Source organism: Carcharodon carcharias, chromosome 19 (genome assembly GCF_017639515.1).
Source record: "Carcharodon carcharias isolate sCarCar2 chromosome 19, sCarCar2.pri, whole genome shotgun sequence".
NCBI lineage: Eukaryota > Metazoa > Chordata > Chondrichthyes > Lamniformes > Lamnidae > Carcharodon > Carcharodon carcharias.
This window is the reverse complement of record NC_054485.1, coordinates 31,984,002-32,003,193: the sequence shown is the minus strand read 5'-3', so window position 1 is coordinate 32,003,193 and position 19,192 is coordinate 31,984,002.

The window sequence follows — 19,192 nt, the reverse complement described above, 5'->3', positions numbered from 1 at the left end:
CACACCCAGGCAGCGTTGAGCCTTTCAGCGCACCTTTCAGGCTGTTAATTGGCCAGCCAACGTGAAATCGCGGTCAGGGCCCGATCGCAGGAGGTGGTCTGTTTCGCAGCCACTGCTGGGCCCGCCCACCTGATGAAGGGAAAATCCTGCCCAGTATCTGCAGTGGTGACATTAAGAGCTACCAGATTGCCATTTAGGGGCATCTAAATTATTTTCATTACACGCAGCCTGTTCATTTGAACGTGCAGTACCTTTAACTTTCTTTGTGCGATCACATACATACGTTATCTTTAAGGGGACAACTTGTCAGAGACCTGTGTGGTGCCTTCCAGGTTGCTGCACGATCATGCACACATTGTTTTCAGGAGACACTGGTCCTTAACTAGTCTGGCCTACATGTGACTCCAGATCCACAGCAATATGGTTGACCCTAAAATGGTATAGTAAGGCACTCAAGGGTGGGCCGTAAATGCTAGCCTTACCAATGATACCTAAATTCTATGAATGAATATAAAAGAAATCCAGCGTAAACATATATAGTCTTTACTCGTGCTTCACAATGATTTTCACTTATCACTTTAGTTGCTTCTCTACAGCCTCGGAGATCAAGATGACTTCTGGAAAGCATAAGCAGGGAAGTCTGCAATGCTCAAGGGGAGGCCTTATACTGCTTTATACTATTAATAATTTAAAATAAGTCTTATGCCCTATCGCTTGACTTATATCCAAATATCCAGTTTCCCTCTTTTTGGTTGTATCCTTTCTGTGACATAATGACTTTGTATTTCTCTACATTAAATAACATTTTGGTTCAATCGTCAACCTGTCCAGATTCCTCAGTGACTGTTTCATTTGTCCTGTGTTATTTACAATCCTTCCCAATTTGGTACGATCAGTAAACTTGGAGAGCTTTATTGAAATCCCCTCTTCCAATCACTGATTGACATCAAAAACATTACAGGTTCCAGGTGGTCACCTCTTTGCATGTAGATACTGCTTCAAGATACAATTGAGCAATAAATGACTTATTCTCTTTTGAGTAAAATTCAAATAAACAAATTAACTAATAAACAAATTAACAGCCCCTTAAAGGGGCAATATATGACATATACATGTACTGTCTTGTCAAACTGAAAACAAGCTAATTGGCCAAGACATTTGCTCATGTCCTTTTTATCATTCCAATGATATCCAATTTTCCAAGTTAGTATATACATGTCCGTCAAATGTTCTAAGTTCACTGTGACACATTATCCACTCCATTTACAGTTATATCTTCCAACCAAATCACTGCTGATCTGACTTCCATCAAGGACCTCAATGTAAACTGGGGTAACAACTTTAAAGGGAACCCAACCAAATATAAACATAGCCTATCAGATTTCAAGAAGAGACTTTCTCTTTTATAGTTTTTAAACTGACTGGTTCAAACTAGCCATGTGACTGAGCATCCATGGGCAATTGCTGTCAATTGGCTGCCGTCAGTCATTCAAGCATCTGAACCACATCCGACCTCAGAAATCACTCGTTCCGGCTCGTCATCTGATTTTAATGAACCCGGAATGAACCAAAGCTCTGAGGAATTAAAGTAAACAGACATTTAACCCCTGACTTTTACTGCTTACCATCTGAGTTCAAAAGAGTGTCATTCAGTCGCATCCAGTTTGGTATTTCTTATGACTGTAAACACTGTCTGTAAATCATTTCAATTCATGGGAATCAGCTGTATTAGACAGTGGCATAATGGAATGTAGCAGTAGGAAAAGGATCTTGCAACATTAAGCCCGAACCCCTGGGTCTTGGAAAAAAAATCCATTCACTTTAAGAGTGCATAAGATATTTTGATTCAACACATCCTCACAATAGAAATGACTTGAAATGTTTTCTGAGCAGATTTCCCACCATTACTGTTTGACCATGCAAAATTTAAAAGGTAACAGTGACATTTATAGGTAGGAAAGATAAGTATAAAAGACTTGGCAGCACCTTTATAACCTGCGTAGTGAAAGATATCATTAACAACCCAGATCTTGACTTTCACAGTTCCTCTGGGATTTAGATTTTAGTAAGATGTTTCATTACATCTTCCAGGATACAAAGACAAGCCCAGGAATGCTGTTATATCTATTGGACAGTTTCTGATGAGTAATTGGAGCCATCTGGGCCAAAATTCAGTTCCAAATACAGATGATATAAATAAAAAAATAGTGACTAAAGAAACAGCATTCATGCAAGCATTGTATTTTCAAAGCCAATTAAGGTTTTCCATATCTTAATGTACAGTGAGTGCCAAGGAAAAATAGGAATTTTATTGCTCATGGCAGAGACCCAGGCCAGAATTTTCCGTCCTTGTTGGCATCGGGTATCGTGGCAGGCGTGAGTGGACAATATGGTGAGAAGGCCAAATATCAGTCCAAGACGTCACGAAACCAGTTTGCGATCATCCGCTCCACCTGTCAGTGGCAGGCCGCATTTCCCGCTGTCATTTGTCGGGAATGTCATTTTAATACATCTGCATATAATTATAGTTCCTCCTCACTGGAATCATCCCCCCATGCTGGATCATCCAGGCATGCCGGTGTGATTGTGCGTCGATGCGTTGCACAGCAGCATTTAAAAGGTGTGCACCTGGCGAGCTGAGCTTTGAGGGGAACTTGGGAGTGAGTGCACACTAATGTTGTGCAGCGCTCACAAGAGTCACCTGTTCGACTTCAAGATTGAGGTGGCACATGTTCAAGGGGGAGGACACAGGCAAGTCGCTTTTTTCCGGCTGGCTGACAGTGCGGTGCTGGGGAAGGTCGGCACTGCGGCCGGGGCGAGTTGTGGGATGGGGTGGCAAGGCAGCACGGTCTGAGGCGAGTTGGGGAGGGCATCACAGCACGGCCTGATGTGAGTTGGGGGGATGTGGGGGAAAGGCAGCACGGTCTGATGGTAGTTCATAAGCACATGCTGGAGGTGGGGGGTGGGGAGGGGAGGGAAGCTGCCAGCCGTTAGGGAAACCTTATATAAAGTGACCATTCCTCTGCAGCTGAGACTGTTCAAACGCAGCCACATTGAGATGTGTGGAGTCGGGTCTCTAGCTTATCTGCCCACTCAGGCAATGCAGAGGCCTAAAAGCGCCACCAAATGCTCCTGAAATTTTAACCCTTCAGGCACAGATTGCAAACTTATAATCAGTTTAGTGGACTGCAGAACAATTGGACGACTGGGCACGTTGTACAACCTCCTTGCTAAAGGCCATGGAGCAGTCACTGGTGGAGGTACTTGCAGCCCCTTGCAATGTCATCATTCAGGTTTGGACTAGTCTCCCCTGTGGTTCAAGCTAACAGTGCAGCCTTGCAGTGTGGGTTAGGAGAATACCTGTGCCTGAGCTGAGAGCACAGCATGCAGTCCAGTGGGCGAAGCTGCCTCCAATCGGTCAAGTGGAGTGGGGTGGAGGTGGGTGGGGTTTCAGGCAACCATTCAGCGCACTATACTCTGGCCATCCAAGTGCTGGCCAACATTCTCCGACATGTGTTAAGGGGCCTTTGGACTTAAACAAGAGAGCTTCTTAGCACACCCAAGCTAACCCACGCTTTTCTCTCTTTTATCCTGCAGATGGAGTACATCAGGAGCATGTAGCCTGGTGAACTAGCTGTGTGCCTCATGACTTACTGAGAGCGAAGACAAAGGAGAAGAGAGCGACAGGTACCTGGCTGGGCACAGGGAGGAGCAGCACCCTCAAGAAGAAGGGGCAGCCGGGGCTCCTGCACACGTCACTGAAGAGCCACAGTGAGCTGTCACTGATCAGCGCCTAGCTAGTCCCAGGGTCTATAGATAGCGACTTTCAATCCTGTAGATGACTGAGAACCAGTGTTGCCGAAGACTGCGCATGTCCAGGAAGCTGGTCGGTCACATCTGCCACCTGCTGCAGGATTTAGCACCACGGGGACGTGGAGGGCATCCACTGCCAATGGCCATGAAAATGACTGTGGCGCTCAGTTTTTATGCCAGTTGCTCCTTTCAGGGTTCCACAGGTGACCCCTGTGGGATATAGCTAGTCTCCACACACAAATGCATTCAGGAGGTCATGGACGCCACATTCGTGAAGACACATGGCTTTGTGCATTTTGCCCAGGACCAAGAAAGCCAGGAAGCAAGAGCGCTGGGATTTGCCCAGACCTCGGGTTTCCCACAGGTACAGGGTGTCATTCACTGCACTCGTGGTGCTCAGGGCTCCATAGCAACAGGCAGTCAATGATGTCAACCACAAGGGCTTCCACTTGCTGAATGTTCAGCTGGTGTGTGACCATCATAAGCACATCCTGCAGGTCTGCGCACGGTTTCCAGGCAGGGTCCGTGACTCCTACATTCTCAGTCGGTCTCAGATCCCTGACGCCTTCCAGGGTGCACAGAGGCTGCAGAGATGGCTCCTTAAGGACAAGGGCTACCCACAGAGAACGTGGCTGATGACAGGGGTGCAGCAGCCTCAGACTGCAGCAGAGCAAAGGTACAATAAGGCTCATGCTGCAAGTCGCAACTTAGCGCAGCAAACCATTGAGATGTTGAAAATGGGGTTCCAGTGCTTGGACTGGTCTGCAATATAGTCCACAGAAAGTGTTACACATCGTTGTCACCTGCTGCATCCATCACAGCTTGGTGCTGCAACGGGGAGAGGAGCTGGTCTGGAGGAGATGGAGGGGCTGTATCTCTCCCCCCATGAGGAGGGTGTTGACAGGGATGAGAGTGGTGAGGTCCTCGAAGGTGAGGATGATGGCGATGAGGCCACCACACACTGGTCAGACAAGGCAGGCATGCTCAGGAGACCCTCATAGCTGCTAGATTCAGGGAGGATGCTGATGAAATGCATCGCGGAGGCACCATAACCCTTCACATTGCACCTGTGAATGTTTGACTCTTGTCTGGCTGATGGCAGCGCACAAAACCTCTGTGATAAGATTCCTGTCATGGAGATGCAGTGGATGCCCATAGTCCCTATATTCCAGGAGGATGATGACAACATGCAGTGGGGACACACTGTAGTTCCTCGCGTACCTCACGTAGGGTCATTGAATGTCTGACTCCTGTCTGGCTGATGGCAGATTGCTTGCGCTCTGTGAACAGGGTCATGTCATGGAGATGCAGCAATAATAATTCAAGTTCTCCAGATCCTATGTCATCCTTCATGAACCTTTCAGGACCACACTGTTACCGGACACAGATGCTGATGAGATGGGAGGCCAGCCACACCTTAACGGTGCTGGGAGCACACGGAGAGAATGACGGAACTCTGTGCTGCCGGCCCAGGACATCCTGACAGCAATGATAAGCCCCATCAAGGTGCAGGCATCACTGATGTGTCCAGTGACAGTGAGGCACACCAATAGCATGCTGGGAAGGTTGCACAAAGCACAGGGAAGAGGCCCTGGAATGAGACACCTGCCTTTATCTTGTGCAGGAACCAAGGTTTCACATCTCAGTGACACCAACATTGCTCATCAGAACAAGGAGCCATAGGCATGGAGATATTCTTGGGAGTTTATTTACAATAGTAAACATTATGTACAAGTAATTAACACCCATGTCCAGGCTGTGCAAGTAAATAGCCAAGTGGTTATGGTACTGGGTTTGTAACCCCAAGATCAAGAGTTCAAATCTCACAATGGCAAACTATGAAACAATGTAACTTCATCTGAATAGGAACAGATGGAAACGGGTTTGTACTCAAAAGAGTTACATCTTAATCTTCACCTGGTGCGGAAGGAGGAGGACCTGCTCCTGGGCCTGGCCAAGTTGGCCATTAACAGGTCCAAGCAGCGGGCGATTGATGGGGGAGTCCTGCCCAATTGTTTATCCCTCTTCCGCTGCTACGTTCGCGGCCGGATGTCCCTGGAGAGGGAGCACACGGTGTCTGCTGGCACTCTCGAGGCCTTCCGTGCTCGGTGGGGACTGGGGTGTTTTGTTGACCCCTTTAATCACATTTTGATTTAAAGTTTGTAAGGTTCCTTTAAACTTTGTTCTTGGTTTTACAGCTGACCTGAATTAGGGGCTGTGCCTGATTTATTCCAATTTCGTTAATTTGGTTTTATTGGTTTTAACTCGAAAGAGTTACATCTTAATCTTCCTAACCCTGCTGCTATGTCTTGGTGTTCCCCTGAAATCCACAGTGGAGGTGGAGGCAGCCTGCTGACTGTGACGCCCTGTCTGCGGTGACTTTGATAGATATCCTCTGGAGGGCCGAGACTTGGAGGGCCCTGGCCTGTGTCCAGGATCCTGCTGGGTGACAGTGGCACCCCCCTTGGCCTGCGGAACTGGAGCTGCTGGGACTGCAGGAAGAGGGAATTCAGATGGGCTGGACACTCCTGGATGGCCTGGGTGGATAGCCCCGGGGAGTGCACCTGCTGATCCTCCTCCTTAGGGGTGCCCAAGGATCCATCCTATCAGTGTTGACATTGTTGCGTTGGCATGCCTGCACTATCACCTCAGACCGAAGGAGGTTTGACTCCTCTATTGTGCTTTGCAATCTAGGGAGTGCAGCAGACATCCCTTCCTGTTGTTCCCTAGCTTGCCTTTGCAGCTCCAGCAACTGTGACATGACCGAGTCCAGAGGCTCGTCATCTGACGCAGACTCAGCAGATTTCTGGTCTCCAGCAGCGACCAGAATGCCGGAGACCTGGGAAGTCCTTGCCACCACCTGCTGTGGATTAGACAGTGCGATGTGCTCACCAGATTGTGGCCCCAGGGCTACTCTAGAACTAGGTCCCACTGAGGTTTGTGTCTCTGCGCTGATGAAAGGTGTGGATGAGTGCTATGACAGGACTTCAGTTAGGGTGTCATCAGTTTCCTCTTCTGAGGTTTCTTCTTGGCTTGCGTCAAGAACCTGGGTTGTGGACACCATCAGCTGCTTCCCAGATGTGCCTGCAAAAGCAAGAAGAGATAATTATTGCATGGCAGGGTTCTGCAGAACAGGGGAAGTGACTCACAGCATGGTTGTCTAATAGATGTTTCACTGCTGGATCCTCATTTGGTTTAGCACTGCCGACCTCAGGGTCAGCACAGGAATAATCCAGATCTTCGCTGGCCAGCTAGATGGCACTATTTTCAATGACCATGAGTACTGTGATTTCAGGTATTCCTCCACAGTCTGCGACCCCTCCCTTTTGTTGTGTATCAGCTTGTCTTTTATGAAGACAGATGGAGTGAGTGTAAGCAAGATGCCTGCTAGGCCAGATAACAAGGATGCCTGGCACACCTGTGGGTGGTGAGTAGTGCCATGGATGGATTAAGGACATGATCCACAGGGAAAATGGGGGTGTGTGTCAGAGAGTGAATGGTGATGTCCCTTGAACTGGCAGTGATGTGGATGTGTGATGAGTTTGTGATTGTGTCATTTGAGAGTGATGAGAAGAGTGACTTACCCTGGCAGAACGGAAGAGATCATTCATCCTTTATCACCACTGGGTGGCTCTACTCTTTTGCAAGGTGTTGGCACTGACCACCCCTGCCACCACCTCCCATGCTGGATTGATGACCTTGCTTGCCGGTCTTTGCCCAGAGTGAGGTAGAGGACATTGTGGCGTCCAGTAGGTGCTCGAGGGAGGTGTCGCTAAATCACGGGGCATCATTTATCCTCCCTTTGGCAGCCATTTGTTCCCAGCAGCTTCCTATCCCTTGAAGGGTGCTGGCTCTGGACAGGGGTGGCCTTTAAATATGGCACCTGGTTTACTGAAGGCTTGAGTTGACGGTGGGGTGGGAGAATCAGAGGCTGCCCCGCCAACAACCTGGCATGTTTCCTGGGAATGCATAATTACTGAGGCAGGAATGGGACGATACGATGCGAAAACCCGCCATTGCGGCCAGCGAGTAACACGACCTTTTTCCCACCTGCTACCGCACTTAGTGCAAATCTGGGATGATTGCAGCCCCCAGTTTCTGTTTAGGATGAAATTTGCTGTGAGAAATAAAATGTTGTGAACTAAAATTGAGAGCTGTGCTTACTCTTAAACAGCACCTGCCTTCTGAAAGCAAGACAGCTCAGTAGCTGCAAACGACACAGTTGGATTATTGAGTTGGAATCTGGCTTCCAACTGCACTTGGACTAAGGCTCAAAGCTCAAGATTCAAGATTTTAAAAATGTTTTTCTGACAAGTTACATAAGAGGTTTTTCTTCAACAAACTGTCCTCACCTCCACTGATGCTCAATCCTGTCTGTGGTGGGATGATGAAGAAGTGTCTCTGATCACATCTATTCAACTATTGACGAGCTAATCATGATTAAAGATGATGTTGTAGGAGCAGTGCGCTAGGGATTACAGAAAGGAATTGGCAAAAGAGAGCCAGTAACCAAGCATTGGGAAAAAAAAAACAATTGTATGTGTTTCTCCATTGGATGTAAAGCTGTTCGAGATGTCCTGTGTTCACAAAAGGCACTAGTAAGTGAAAGTCTTTCTTTACAAGAGAAAGGACTTCGATAAGGTTCCTTACACTGCTTCCATGTTACCTATTGTCATGTTTTTTTATTACACAAGCTGACAAAACTTCATATCAATTAATGTCCCAAATTTAGCTGAAATATGGCACTGCTATTATTCTATTTGATTCTCTTTTTATAATTAAAGCTTCTTTACGTTAGGTAATAATGATGCACTTATCATAGTTAGGGATGACAATGCTAAACAGAATAGTCTCCTCAGTACTGTACATTTCAGGCATCCTTTTACATGGTCAACAAGCAGTTAATTCTTAACCTCAGAAAAACACTCCTTAGCTAACAATGTGAAATTTCTATTTCCAATAATATTTTCCAATAATTCTAATAATCATTGCCAAATTCTAGACAGTTTTTATGTTGTAGACTGTTGTCTACTGAGAACTGCACAGATATTGTGCAGGTTTTGAGAGGAAATGGGCATTTTCATAATCCTGTGTCACTGAATTTTGATCTATTTAAATTTTAATATGCTTATACATTTATTTTATATGTTGAATGCATGATGAAATAACAGCAAGGTACAGGGAACTGAGAACTGGCTGGTCATTTGAAGGACTCAGGCTTAAATCGTGTCCTTCAATTGGCCAGCTTATCCTAAATTCCCCTGGTATAGTACATCTGCTCATGTGTTACTGTTTAAATGTCTAATCATAGTTATGTTCCCCAGCAGCAATGCATACTATTCAAATCAAAATCATTTCTCATCCATGTGGTATTCTGTGTAAGCGCTAAGGGCAGAATTTTTAGGTCGGTGTGCGGGCATCCCCCTGACCTGATTGGACGCAAAATCGCACGAGATGGCGTCGGGCGAGTGTCCCAATGTCATCCCGCACTCGTGCAATATTTTGGCCGGTGGCCATGCACATAAGTTGGAACATGCCCGCCGACAATTAAGAGGCCAGTTAGTGCAGTTAAAGTTGTAGTTGCCTTCGATTTCTCGTGGTCTGGCGAACCTTACAGCTGGCGGACGGGTGAATCAGTCAGGTGGATTTTGCATTTTTCATGAAACCTCATACAAGGGCAGGATGAGGTTTCCATTATTAAATTTAAAAAAATAAAAATGTATGGACAGAATTTTTATCATGTGTATGTTCAGTAGATGGATTGTGATGCAGCTCTCTGCCTTCAGGGGACTTTCATTCAGCGCTTGCCCACGCCCGTGCTTATGTCACTGCCCGCCCTCCTGACGCATCCCTCTCCTGGCCATTAATTGTGAAATCGCGTTCGGGGGGTCAATCGTGGTTGGTCGTCTGTTCCCCAGCCGCTCTCGAGCCCACCGATTGCGCCTGCACACCGATCTAAAAATCCTGCCCCAAGTGTAAAACAGACACAGGTTAATTAACTCCTTTAACATTACACTCCTCACTTACTTTTCTGTTGTAAATTTTACCTCCTCTCATCAAAGTTAAATTCCTATTTTTCCTTCCTAATTCGGATAGGCAAGAGAGCATAAAGCATGACTTTACTCATTGACATGGTGGATATCTTGTCTTGGTTGATCCACCAGCGAATGTATTTTAGTATCTGTACTGTATTGCCCACTGACGTCACTAACTGAAGTCAGTTGCTTGCTAATGAAATTTGGGTTTCTACCATGTTAACTTCTTCACTGTTATAAGTGGCCCTTCCACAACATTATGTCTCATTGTTGCATATCACCCTCGGCATTCCCTATTGATTTAAATCTTGCCTGATTCAGTTGTGGAAGGCTTGAGGCAATGAGTCAAAATTTCCTGGAAGAACATCCTTACCGCACTAATATATTACAAATAGAATATATCTATAGACAAGAGGAATTGGTTCTCCAGTTAATTTCATGTTGATGTTTCCAATTAATACACAACCTAACGCCACAATTGTGACTAAGAATTTGTTGCCAATACTGGTGTTTTTTTCACTCTTCCCGTTATATTTTGGTGAAAAACAGGATGCTTCACTGACCTTTCTTTCATCTGCATCAGCCTGTCTCGATTAAAATAGCGGAAAATGTGCAGCGATATAAAAGCTTGTGAAGCATTTGAAGGCTCGGCGCTTGATAGCCATTTACTGCAGGTTTAATCCTTTGAATACTGAAAGACTGTCACAGCTTTTGAAATGTGTGCATCTTTTCTATCAAGCATCATCAGCACAACTGATCATCTGTCTTTTTCCATTGTAACATTTGACCACGTACAGGCAGAGGAAGTATCAGATTATGATACTCTTGGAATAAACTACAACAGTGTAATTTAATTATTGTTTTGCTTTCAGAATCAAATAATCCAGCATATTTCACAGACCTGAAGGAGTTAATCTGCAAAAAAAGAGGCTAGATCATAGGAGCAATTCATCAAAGAGCAAAAAATATAATAAATGTGATAAAAAATTTAAAATACATGTCAATCTCCTGTGGGTTCTGTATCTGACAGTTATTTCCAGTGTTTTAAGAGACAAGTGGATAGTCATTTATTGAACAATTAGTTGCAGTTAAGTGCCTGAGTTTTTGGCATCCACCCGACAGTATTTTCACATCCGGTATGCTTGCATTTTGTACTTTCTTATTTGTTTTGCTGTGAATTTTAGTTAAACAAACATGGTCTGTTCAATTACTATCCATTATATTCAATACAACGGAAAACATTCAAGATTTTTAGTTTTAAACAGCAACAGCTTGTATTTATATAGTGCTTTAATGTAACAAAACTTCCCAAGGTGCTTCATGGAGCATTATAAAACAAAATATGACATTAAACCACCTAAGGAGCTATTAATCCACATGGCCAATGGTTTAGTCAAAGAGGTAGGTGCCTTAATGAAGAAAAATAGGAAAGAGAGGTGGAGAGGCTTAGGAAGGGAATTCCAGAGCCTAGGGCCAAATCCAAATCCTGGAACTCCCTTCCTAACAGCACTGTGGTTGTACTTACGCTACATGGACTGCAGCAGTTCAAGAAGGCAGCTCAGCACCACTTCCTCAAGGGCAACTAGGGATGGGCAACAAATGCTGGCCCAGCCAGCGAAGCTCACATCCTGTGATTGAATATATTAAAAAAAAGCAGCTGATGCTTGGCTGCCAAAGATGGAGCGATTGAAGTCAAGGATGCTCAAGAGGCCAGAATTAGATGAATACAGATACCTTGGTGGGTTGTGTGGCCGGAGGAGGTTGCAGAGATAGGCAGGGGCAAGGGGATTTGTAAACAAGGAACATTTCACAGTCAAGACATTTCTTATAAGTAGGTCAGCGACCACAGGGGCGATGGGTAAACAGGATGTGGTGCGAGTAAACACCTAGGCAGCAGAGTTTTGGATGTCAAGTTCATGGAGGGTGGAGTGTGGGAGGTCAGCCAGGATTGCATTGCAACAATCAAGTCTAGCGATAACGAAGATATGGATGAAGGTTTCAGCAGCTGATGAGCTGAGACAGGAATTGGGTTGTGCAATGTAACAGAAGTGGAAATAGGCAGCCCCAGTGATTGTGCAAATATGTGGTCCGTAGCTCATCTCGGGGTGAAGTATGGCACCAAGGTTTTGGACACTATGGTCCAGCTTCAGATGGTTGCCAGGAGAGGGTTAGAATCGGTGGCTAGTGAACAGGTTTTGTGGTGGGACCAATGGTTTTGGTCTTCCCAATATTTAATTGGAGCAAATTTCTGCTCATCCAGTACAGGATGTCGGCTATGCAGGCTGATAATTAAGCAACAGCGGAGGAGTTAAGCGAGGTGGTGGTGAGGTAGAGCTAGGTGTCATCAGTGTATATGTGAAAACTAATGCTGCATTTTCAGGTGATGTAACTGAGGGACAGCATGCAGATGGGGCATAGGAGGGGGCCAAGGATAGACCCTTGGAGGACACCAAAAGTAAAGGTGCGGGAGCAGCAGGAGAAACCATTGCAGGTGATTATCCGGCTACAATTAGATAACAAAGGAAGCAGATGACTGCAGGGCCAACTGGCTAGACAATAATGGAGAGGGTGGCATGCCAAAGGCAATAAACAGGCTGAGAAGGACAAGGGGGATCATTTACATTTGTCGCAACCATACAGGATATTATTTGTGACTTAGACAAATGCTGTTTCGGTATTGTGGCAAGGATGGAAACCTATAGATGCGGTGGGAGTTTGCAAGGTTGGTTTTTTTTGAGAAGAGGATGGTGAAAGCAGATTTGAAGGAGCGGGTACAGTACCTGAGGAGAGAATAACATTAACAAGATCAGCTACGATGGGGACCAGGAAGGAAAGTTATGGTGGTCAGCAGTTTAATGGGAATAGGGTCGAGAGAGCAGGGGGTGAGTCTCATGGACAAGGTGAGCTCAGAGAGTGGAGAGAAAAATGGAAGCGTAATGACAGGAGGGAGGAGTAAAGAGAAAAGAAGTAAAAAATGGGAGAAAAAAGTGAAATGGAGCTGATAGGTGTAGGTCTGGAGTGGCAGCCAATATATGCATATGAATGGACTTCGGGAAAACTTAAGTTACATAGGCCTGGATATGATGTGTACACGCAGGTAGTAAATGGGAAACAAAGAGGAGGAAATGGGAGGGGTTCCAGAGTTAAAGTCAAAGTATATCTCCCTTCTTTTGTCAGAATACAAGAAAATATGAAACCGGGACACCTGATCGGCTGATTTTTTTCATTGGCTCAATAGAATGTAAACTAAGTTTCCTACATTGCAAAAATGGTTACTTTCAAAAGCATATTAATTGGCTGTGAAGCACTTTGGAGCATCCTGAGGTCATTAAAAATCCCTACATACATTCATTTTTCTTTTATTTTCATCATGCATTATACCCCAATTTATTAAATCTCTTGAGTGGGGTTGATGAGGACAACTTCCAAAAAGATAAAGCTATGAAACTTCTTCGTTTTTTTCCACCGAGGAAGCACAACTTGAAGCCTCTCCATGAAGAGAAAATTGTCCAATGAATACCCAAAGCTTCCCTAGTGTGTCTCATAGGGGTCAAGATGTCCACGAGATAATTATCTGCCCATTCTCTTGGTTGGGAACAATGAGTAGTGCAAGGAATCCCTCTAAAATGGGGGAAAATACATTCCTTTAAATGACATCATTTCTCAAAATAGCCCATATGGTCATACACAAAATCATCCTGCAAATTAAATAGTATTACGATTCAGTTAGGGACCATTAACATTTAAATGGAAATCCAAATACCTGTTTTAACCAATAGAAATAGACTACAAAATCTCATTTTTTCTTAACAAAATGCAAATGTTATTGTATATAAAAGAGTTAAGCAAAATGAGGGAACTATTCTTTTAACAATACAGCTTATAACGACCTATGTTATGCACTCAGGTTTACTTCCTCAACAATTCTATGATAAGACATATCAATTTTAAAAGTTGTTTATTCCTGTAGGGATCACTCATAAATATGCTATAGTCCTTTGGAGAATTCTCCTCACCTCCAGCTATTCTCAGAGGTAAATCTTTAATTTACCCTCTCTTGACTGTGAAGAGCTCAGTCCCTTGTTCTGGTTACTTATCAATATTTCCAAACTAATTCAACTGATTACTTTCTCTTGCAATGAGACACTGTGAGGACCACTGTAAATTCTCCCACTAGCTTCAAACTAGGCAATCTTCCAGCTTCTGTTCCCACACAAAATTCAAACTGAGATTAAGCCTCATCTATATTCCACATGGTCAATAATGAGGTTAGTGTTTTACTCTGTTTACAGTGCAGATCTATCAAACTCTCATTTACTTTGGCTATCTTATCTCAGCAAGCTACAAACCACATCAGGTCCAAATTGCAACTAAAAAACTCTCAGCAAATACCCAGATAACTTGAAACCAGAAAGCTTTCCTTCATAACAATCTTCATAACAATGTAGTCTGCGCTGGGCTGTCCTCAAACTGACCTTTAGATTAATTATCCCTCATTTACAATTTCTTCTTCAATCTGATGAAGTTAATGGACTTTACAACCTTTCAGGGTTTTCTGGATGCTTTTAAACTAATTTAGCTCTCAGTCCAAAAACAAAAACATCTCTCTGGTCTACTTTTACTCTTGCAAGCAATGCAAACATCACATCTCCAGCTCTTTAGCTAAGTAAGCCCACCTGCTGCTTTGTAGCTCTATCTCTTCTATTCTGACTTTATTAAACAAACTTGGGTCACCTTTTGAACTACCATTTCCTTACATGTTCTGGCAATTTCTAAAGTCAACATTTTAATTATCAGCTACCTGTCCTGCTGATAACCTCTTAAGGCAACATGGTCCCAACCTTTTGAGGGTAATAGACTTCAAGCTTGCTTTAATTGCACTTAGCCTATTTTCTGCAGTTAAACTTTAATTCTTAAAACTAAAAATTATATTCTAAACATATGAATCATGAACAGAATATTCGCAACAATGGTTATACCAATATCACAAAAATGTTTTAAATGTTCACAAAGTATGAACCTAAAATATTACGAAAGTAAAAAAAATAAACATTTATTGTGAATCATATGGGGCAGAATTTTATATCCTGTGGGTGGGTGTAAAATAGTGCATGATGACATCGAGCGAACGACCCGACATCATCGTGCGCTCACGTGATATTTTGATCGGCAGGCGCGAGCGAGTTGGCAGTGCGCCCACTGACAATTAAGAGGCCTATTAAGGCCATTAATCAATTAATTACGCTGCCCATCCAACCTTACAGTCGTTGGGCAGGCGAATCGGCCAGGTGGCCTTTGCATTTTTGAGGAAACCTCATCCACGGGCAGGAAGAGGTTTCCGAAATTAATTGAAAAAATAAAAATGTTTTGACAGAATTTTTATTATGTCCGTGCTCATGTGAGCAAGTCCTATATGGGGATATTTTTTTCACATTTTCCACATATTTATTTGATGGTTTTATATTTTTCAGCTCCCGGAGGCAGCTCTCTGCCTTCAGAGAGCATTCATTGCGCGCTCCCCAGCGCATGCACAGACTTCAGCGCTCACCCTCCTCCCCCCACCCCTACCCCAGCAGTGCTGACCTTCTCAGGATGGCTTTCATGCTGGTTGGCCGTTAATTGGCCAGCCAGTGTGAAACTGCGGTCGGGGGCCGATCATGAGTGGTGGGCCGTTTCCCGGCTGCTCCTGGAGCTCCCCACCGCACCCGCCTGATGACCCGAAAATTCTGCCCATGATATTTTAATGGTGGTGGACTCCATTAGTGTTGGGATGGAGGTGGGTGCGTTATGGTATGCTAAAATAAAAATATTTGTACCTGTACAACACAATCACTGCCATTCTGCCATATTTCTTGCAGGATAAGTTTGCCCACAATAGAAGAAAGCAAAACAGAACCTGTGGGGAACAGGTAAGCTTACTCCCCTCAGCCCTGTGGAAGATATGGTGTTCTGCATGTTGGACCTGCTGCAACAGAGCATGTAGTATCTGGCATCACTCAGAACATTCAGGATAACGCTGTGTCACTGTCTAATGCTCCTGCTTAACTTGCGCCACACCCTCATCCTGCTTGTGGAGTGGATGCATTTTTTGATAAAGATGTTATGGGAAGGTTATTGTTGATGGTTTTTATTGTAGGGTCTTGACCATGGGGAAGCCGTGATAGAACGGCACAGGTGACTGATACGCTGGGGAATATTGGATCCAGGATGGCGAAGGGAAATTGTTCTATGGGAAGCAAAGTTTGAGCAGGTATTCTCAGACAGCCCATCCCAAGTGATGGTATCCTAGATGCCTCCTTCCTGCCTCCTCTTCCTCTTCCTCTTCCCAAGGTGGCCTCCAGATTCGTGGTGGCAATACCTGCGCCTTCAAGTTGGCGATGTTGTGGAGGATGCAACAGATCACCACAAACTTGAAAACATGCTCTGGTGTTTAATTCTGGCATGTGGTTCAGGCAGCGGAAACATTGCTTAGCACACCGATGGTGGCCCCATGGTGTTCATTATCCATTGTCCTTGTGTGTTGGGGGCAGATGGGGGGTCATCAGCCACATGGACAGGAGACATTCCTTGTCTCCAAGCAGCCAGTCTCTGGATCTTCTTAGAGGCCCAAAATGGCTGGAATGGCAGACCACCTCCGAATGAAGAATTTGTGGTTGCTGCCAGAGTAGTAGGTATTAACCAACATGACAAACTGTGCATATTTCACACCAGCTGCACATTGATCGAAAGGTAGCCCTTGGTGTTCCCAAAGCTCTCCCAGCTGATATGTTTGGCCCACAGAGCCATGTGCAAGCAGTTGATCATGACCTGCACCACTGGGAATCACACTATGCTGGCAAATCCGTGCCTGCTCATCCTAATTCTCTCTACTTATATGGAGAAGTGTTCTTAAAAAACCATAGTGGATAGGCCTTCTGTGGAGAGCCCACCTCCTCCCTCTTTCTTTCCAAAAATATACTTTATTCATAAAATTTGTAAAAGTACATTACAAAACATTTCAACCTGAAAATTACAGAAAGTGCCATAAAATTCGACTTGTCTCCATACAGTATGTTCCACTCATAGGTGCCTCTATACAATTGTAATTCTTTTGATATTTTCATTATACATTCCATGTCAGGCATGCAGCCTGGGGGCAAAAATATTTCACATTCAAAAATTGCAGAAAGTGCAATAGAATTCAACTTTCCTTCAAACAGCATGTTTCTCCCTGAGACGCCTCAATACAATTTCCCTCTTTGCATAGCATTCTCTCTTTGCAAACTCTGCTCCATGTGTTGGTCATGTTGTAGGCCCAGAGATAGCGCAACCACAAACTCCTATTAACCTCTTGCTGACTTGGATGAGCGAGTCCTCTGGCCGCCATGAATGGATGCACAAACTCACCTGCAGACCACCCAATACAAGGCACAGTGAGTTCGCAAACTTTGCAACAGCAACTAATCAAGAGCACCTCACCTGAAAGTTGGAGAGCTAGCCCTTTAAATGAAGTTGTGGGGGAGGGTTTTCCTTCATGCAGCTGTATGCATGCTCAGCTGTGAGTGATTAGCACAGGTATTCGTTGGATCTTTGCAGTCCAAGTTTCAGAAATGTGAAGCAAATCAGCTGGAATGGTTGATTGACTTCAAGATCTGATCTCTTCTGATGATTCCAGCATATGCACAGCATGCCTGCGCAAACACCCTTCTCAGCATGGGGCGCTGCACAGGCCAAGTTGGTCATGGGCGGTCTCCATGGCCTACGCATTTCATCCCTTCGAAGCTTCTATAGCATCAGTGGCGCTACAGAGCCCAATATCGTGGCCTTTGTTCCTGCTCTGCTATGCTGAGCAATGAGGCAGTGATTGGAGATTGGACGGGAGGGGTCCATGATGCAAGTAATTTCAAGATTCAGTGCCACAACACAAAAGTGATCATTTGCATCTATTTTTAACTATATTGTTAAGAGGGAACCTTTGCAGGTTTCAAATCGGTCACTCAAGGGCAAGAAAAAATGAAGGACATTTGTCCCGTGGGGATTTCTGTTGGTGAGCATGGAAATAATATCTGGATTCATGTCTTGGGAATGTCAGTGCCCTTTTTCTTCAATCTGGATTGGATTCAATCCCAGGTCCCAGAGGTGAAAGGACAATGAAACTGCTTCTGACCTTACCCCTGCAGTGTGATGCAGTGCAAACGCACTCCTTCAGGACATGGAGAGTTACAGACTGTTTTCCGGTTGTGGCTCAAACTTTATTTGAACCTTGTGTTGGACATCTGCTGTTTTTTATGAATTCTGACAGGAAATAAGCTCGCATTTTACTTAAAAATAAAAAAGGACAACAGCAATAAAATCCAGAATCATACATATTGTTCAATCATTCATTACAAAGAGAATATCAGCAGCCAGTTGCCAAGGTAACTGTGAGATGTCAGATTTACCCAAGGCTATATTCTTCAACCAATGCCATCTTCTGATACTTCCCTGACTGCTGGCACAGAGCATATTCTAATGTGAGCACCTCTGCCATTGTCACAATGCAAAATATTCAAGTTCCTTTCTAAAGCCTCATATTTTCTCCATCTGCCTAAATTACTAATGGTTTCCATACCGTACTATGGATTGCTAACGTATTGGGAAAACTCCTCACTTATTGTTTTCCTAGATGCATACAGATATGAGATGAACAAAGATTGGAATCAAGTGAGAACAACTTGTCATTGGGTGACTGCTGGTGTTAGCGGAGTTAATGGATTTTCAATTACCTCCAAATGTAAACTTGGCAACAATATTTACAACTGAAAACGTGTTCTGTCATCACTTAGAATAGTACCGAGTTCTGCAGAGGCTCTTCTCTGTCACAACGTATCCTTGTAATGTAGCAGCCAATCTTGATTGGAATTCATCCATCAAAATCCAATTGGGTTCAAGCAGTAATGGATAGTACGACTCACAGTTTCATGTTTTAGAAGCTCTGAGTAGTGTAGGGTATATCTGCCCATCTATAAATGAAGGTAACATACTCCTAGGAATAAATGGAAGGACAACTGTAGATTTTTATTTGCAGTGATTTACTACCCAATTATATCTAGGCCCTCAATAATAATTGAAGGATATCGAATGACTACATTACACTGAATGGAAAAGGGGGAATGTATAACTAGCAAAGTTTCCAAATAAAATGCTCCTTCATTCCTAGCTTCACTGTGGAATGGACAGGCAGCCAATTATTGCCTTGCCTGAACTTGTAACAGGTTGTCATTCCTCTGTGTTGTATTATACAGGTCAAGTATACATTATCCAAAATCCTCGAGGCCAATCGCATTTCGCATTTCAGATAATCTTGGTTTTCAGATACTACATAT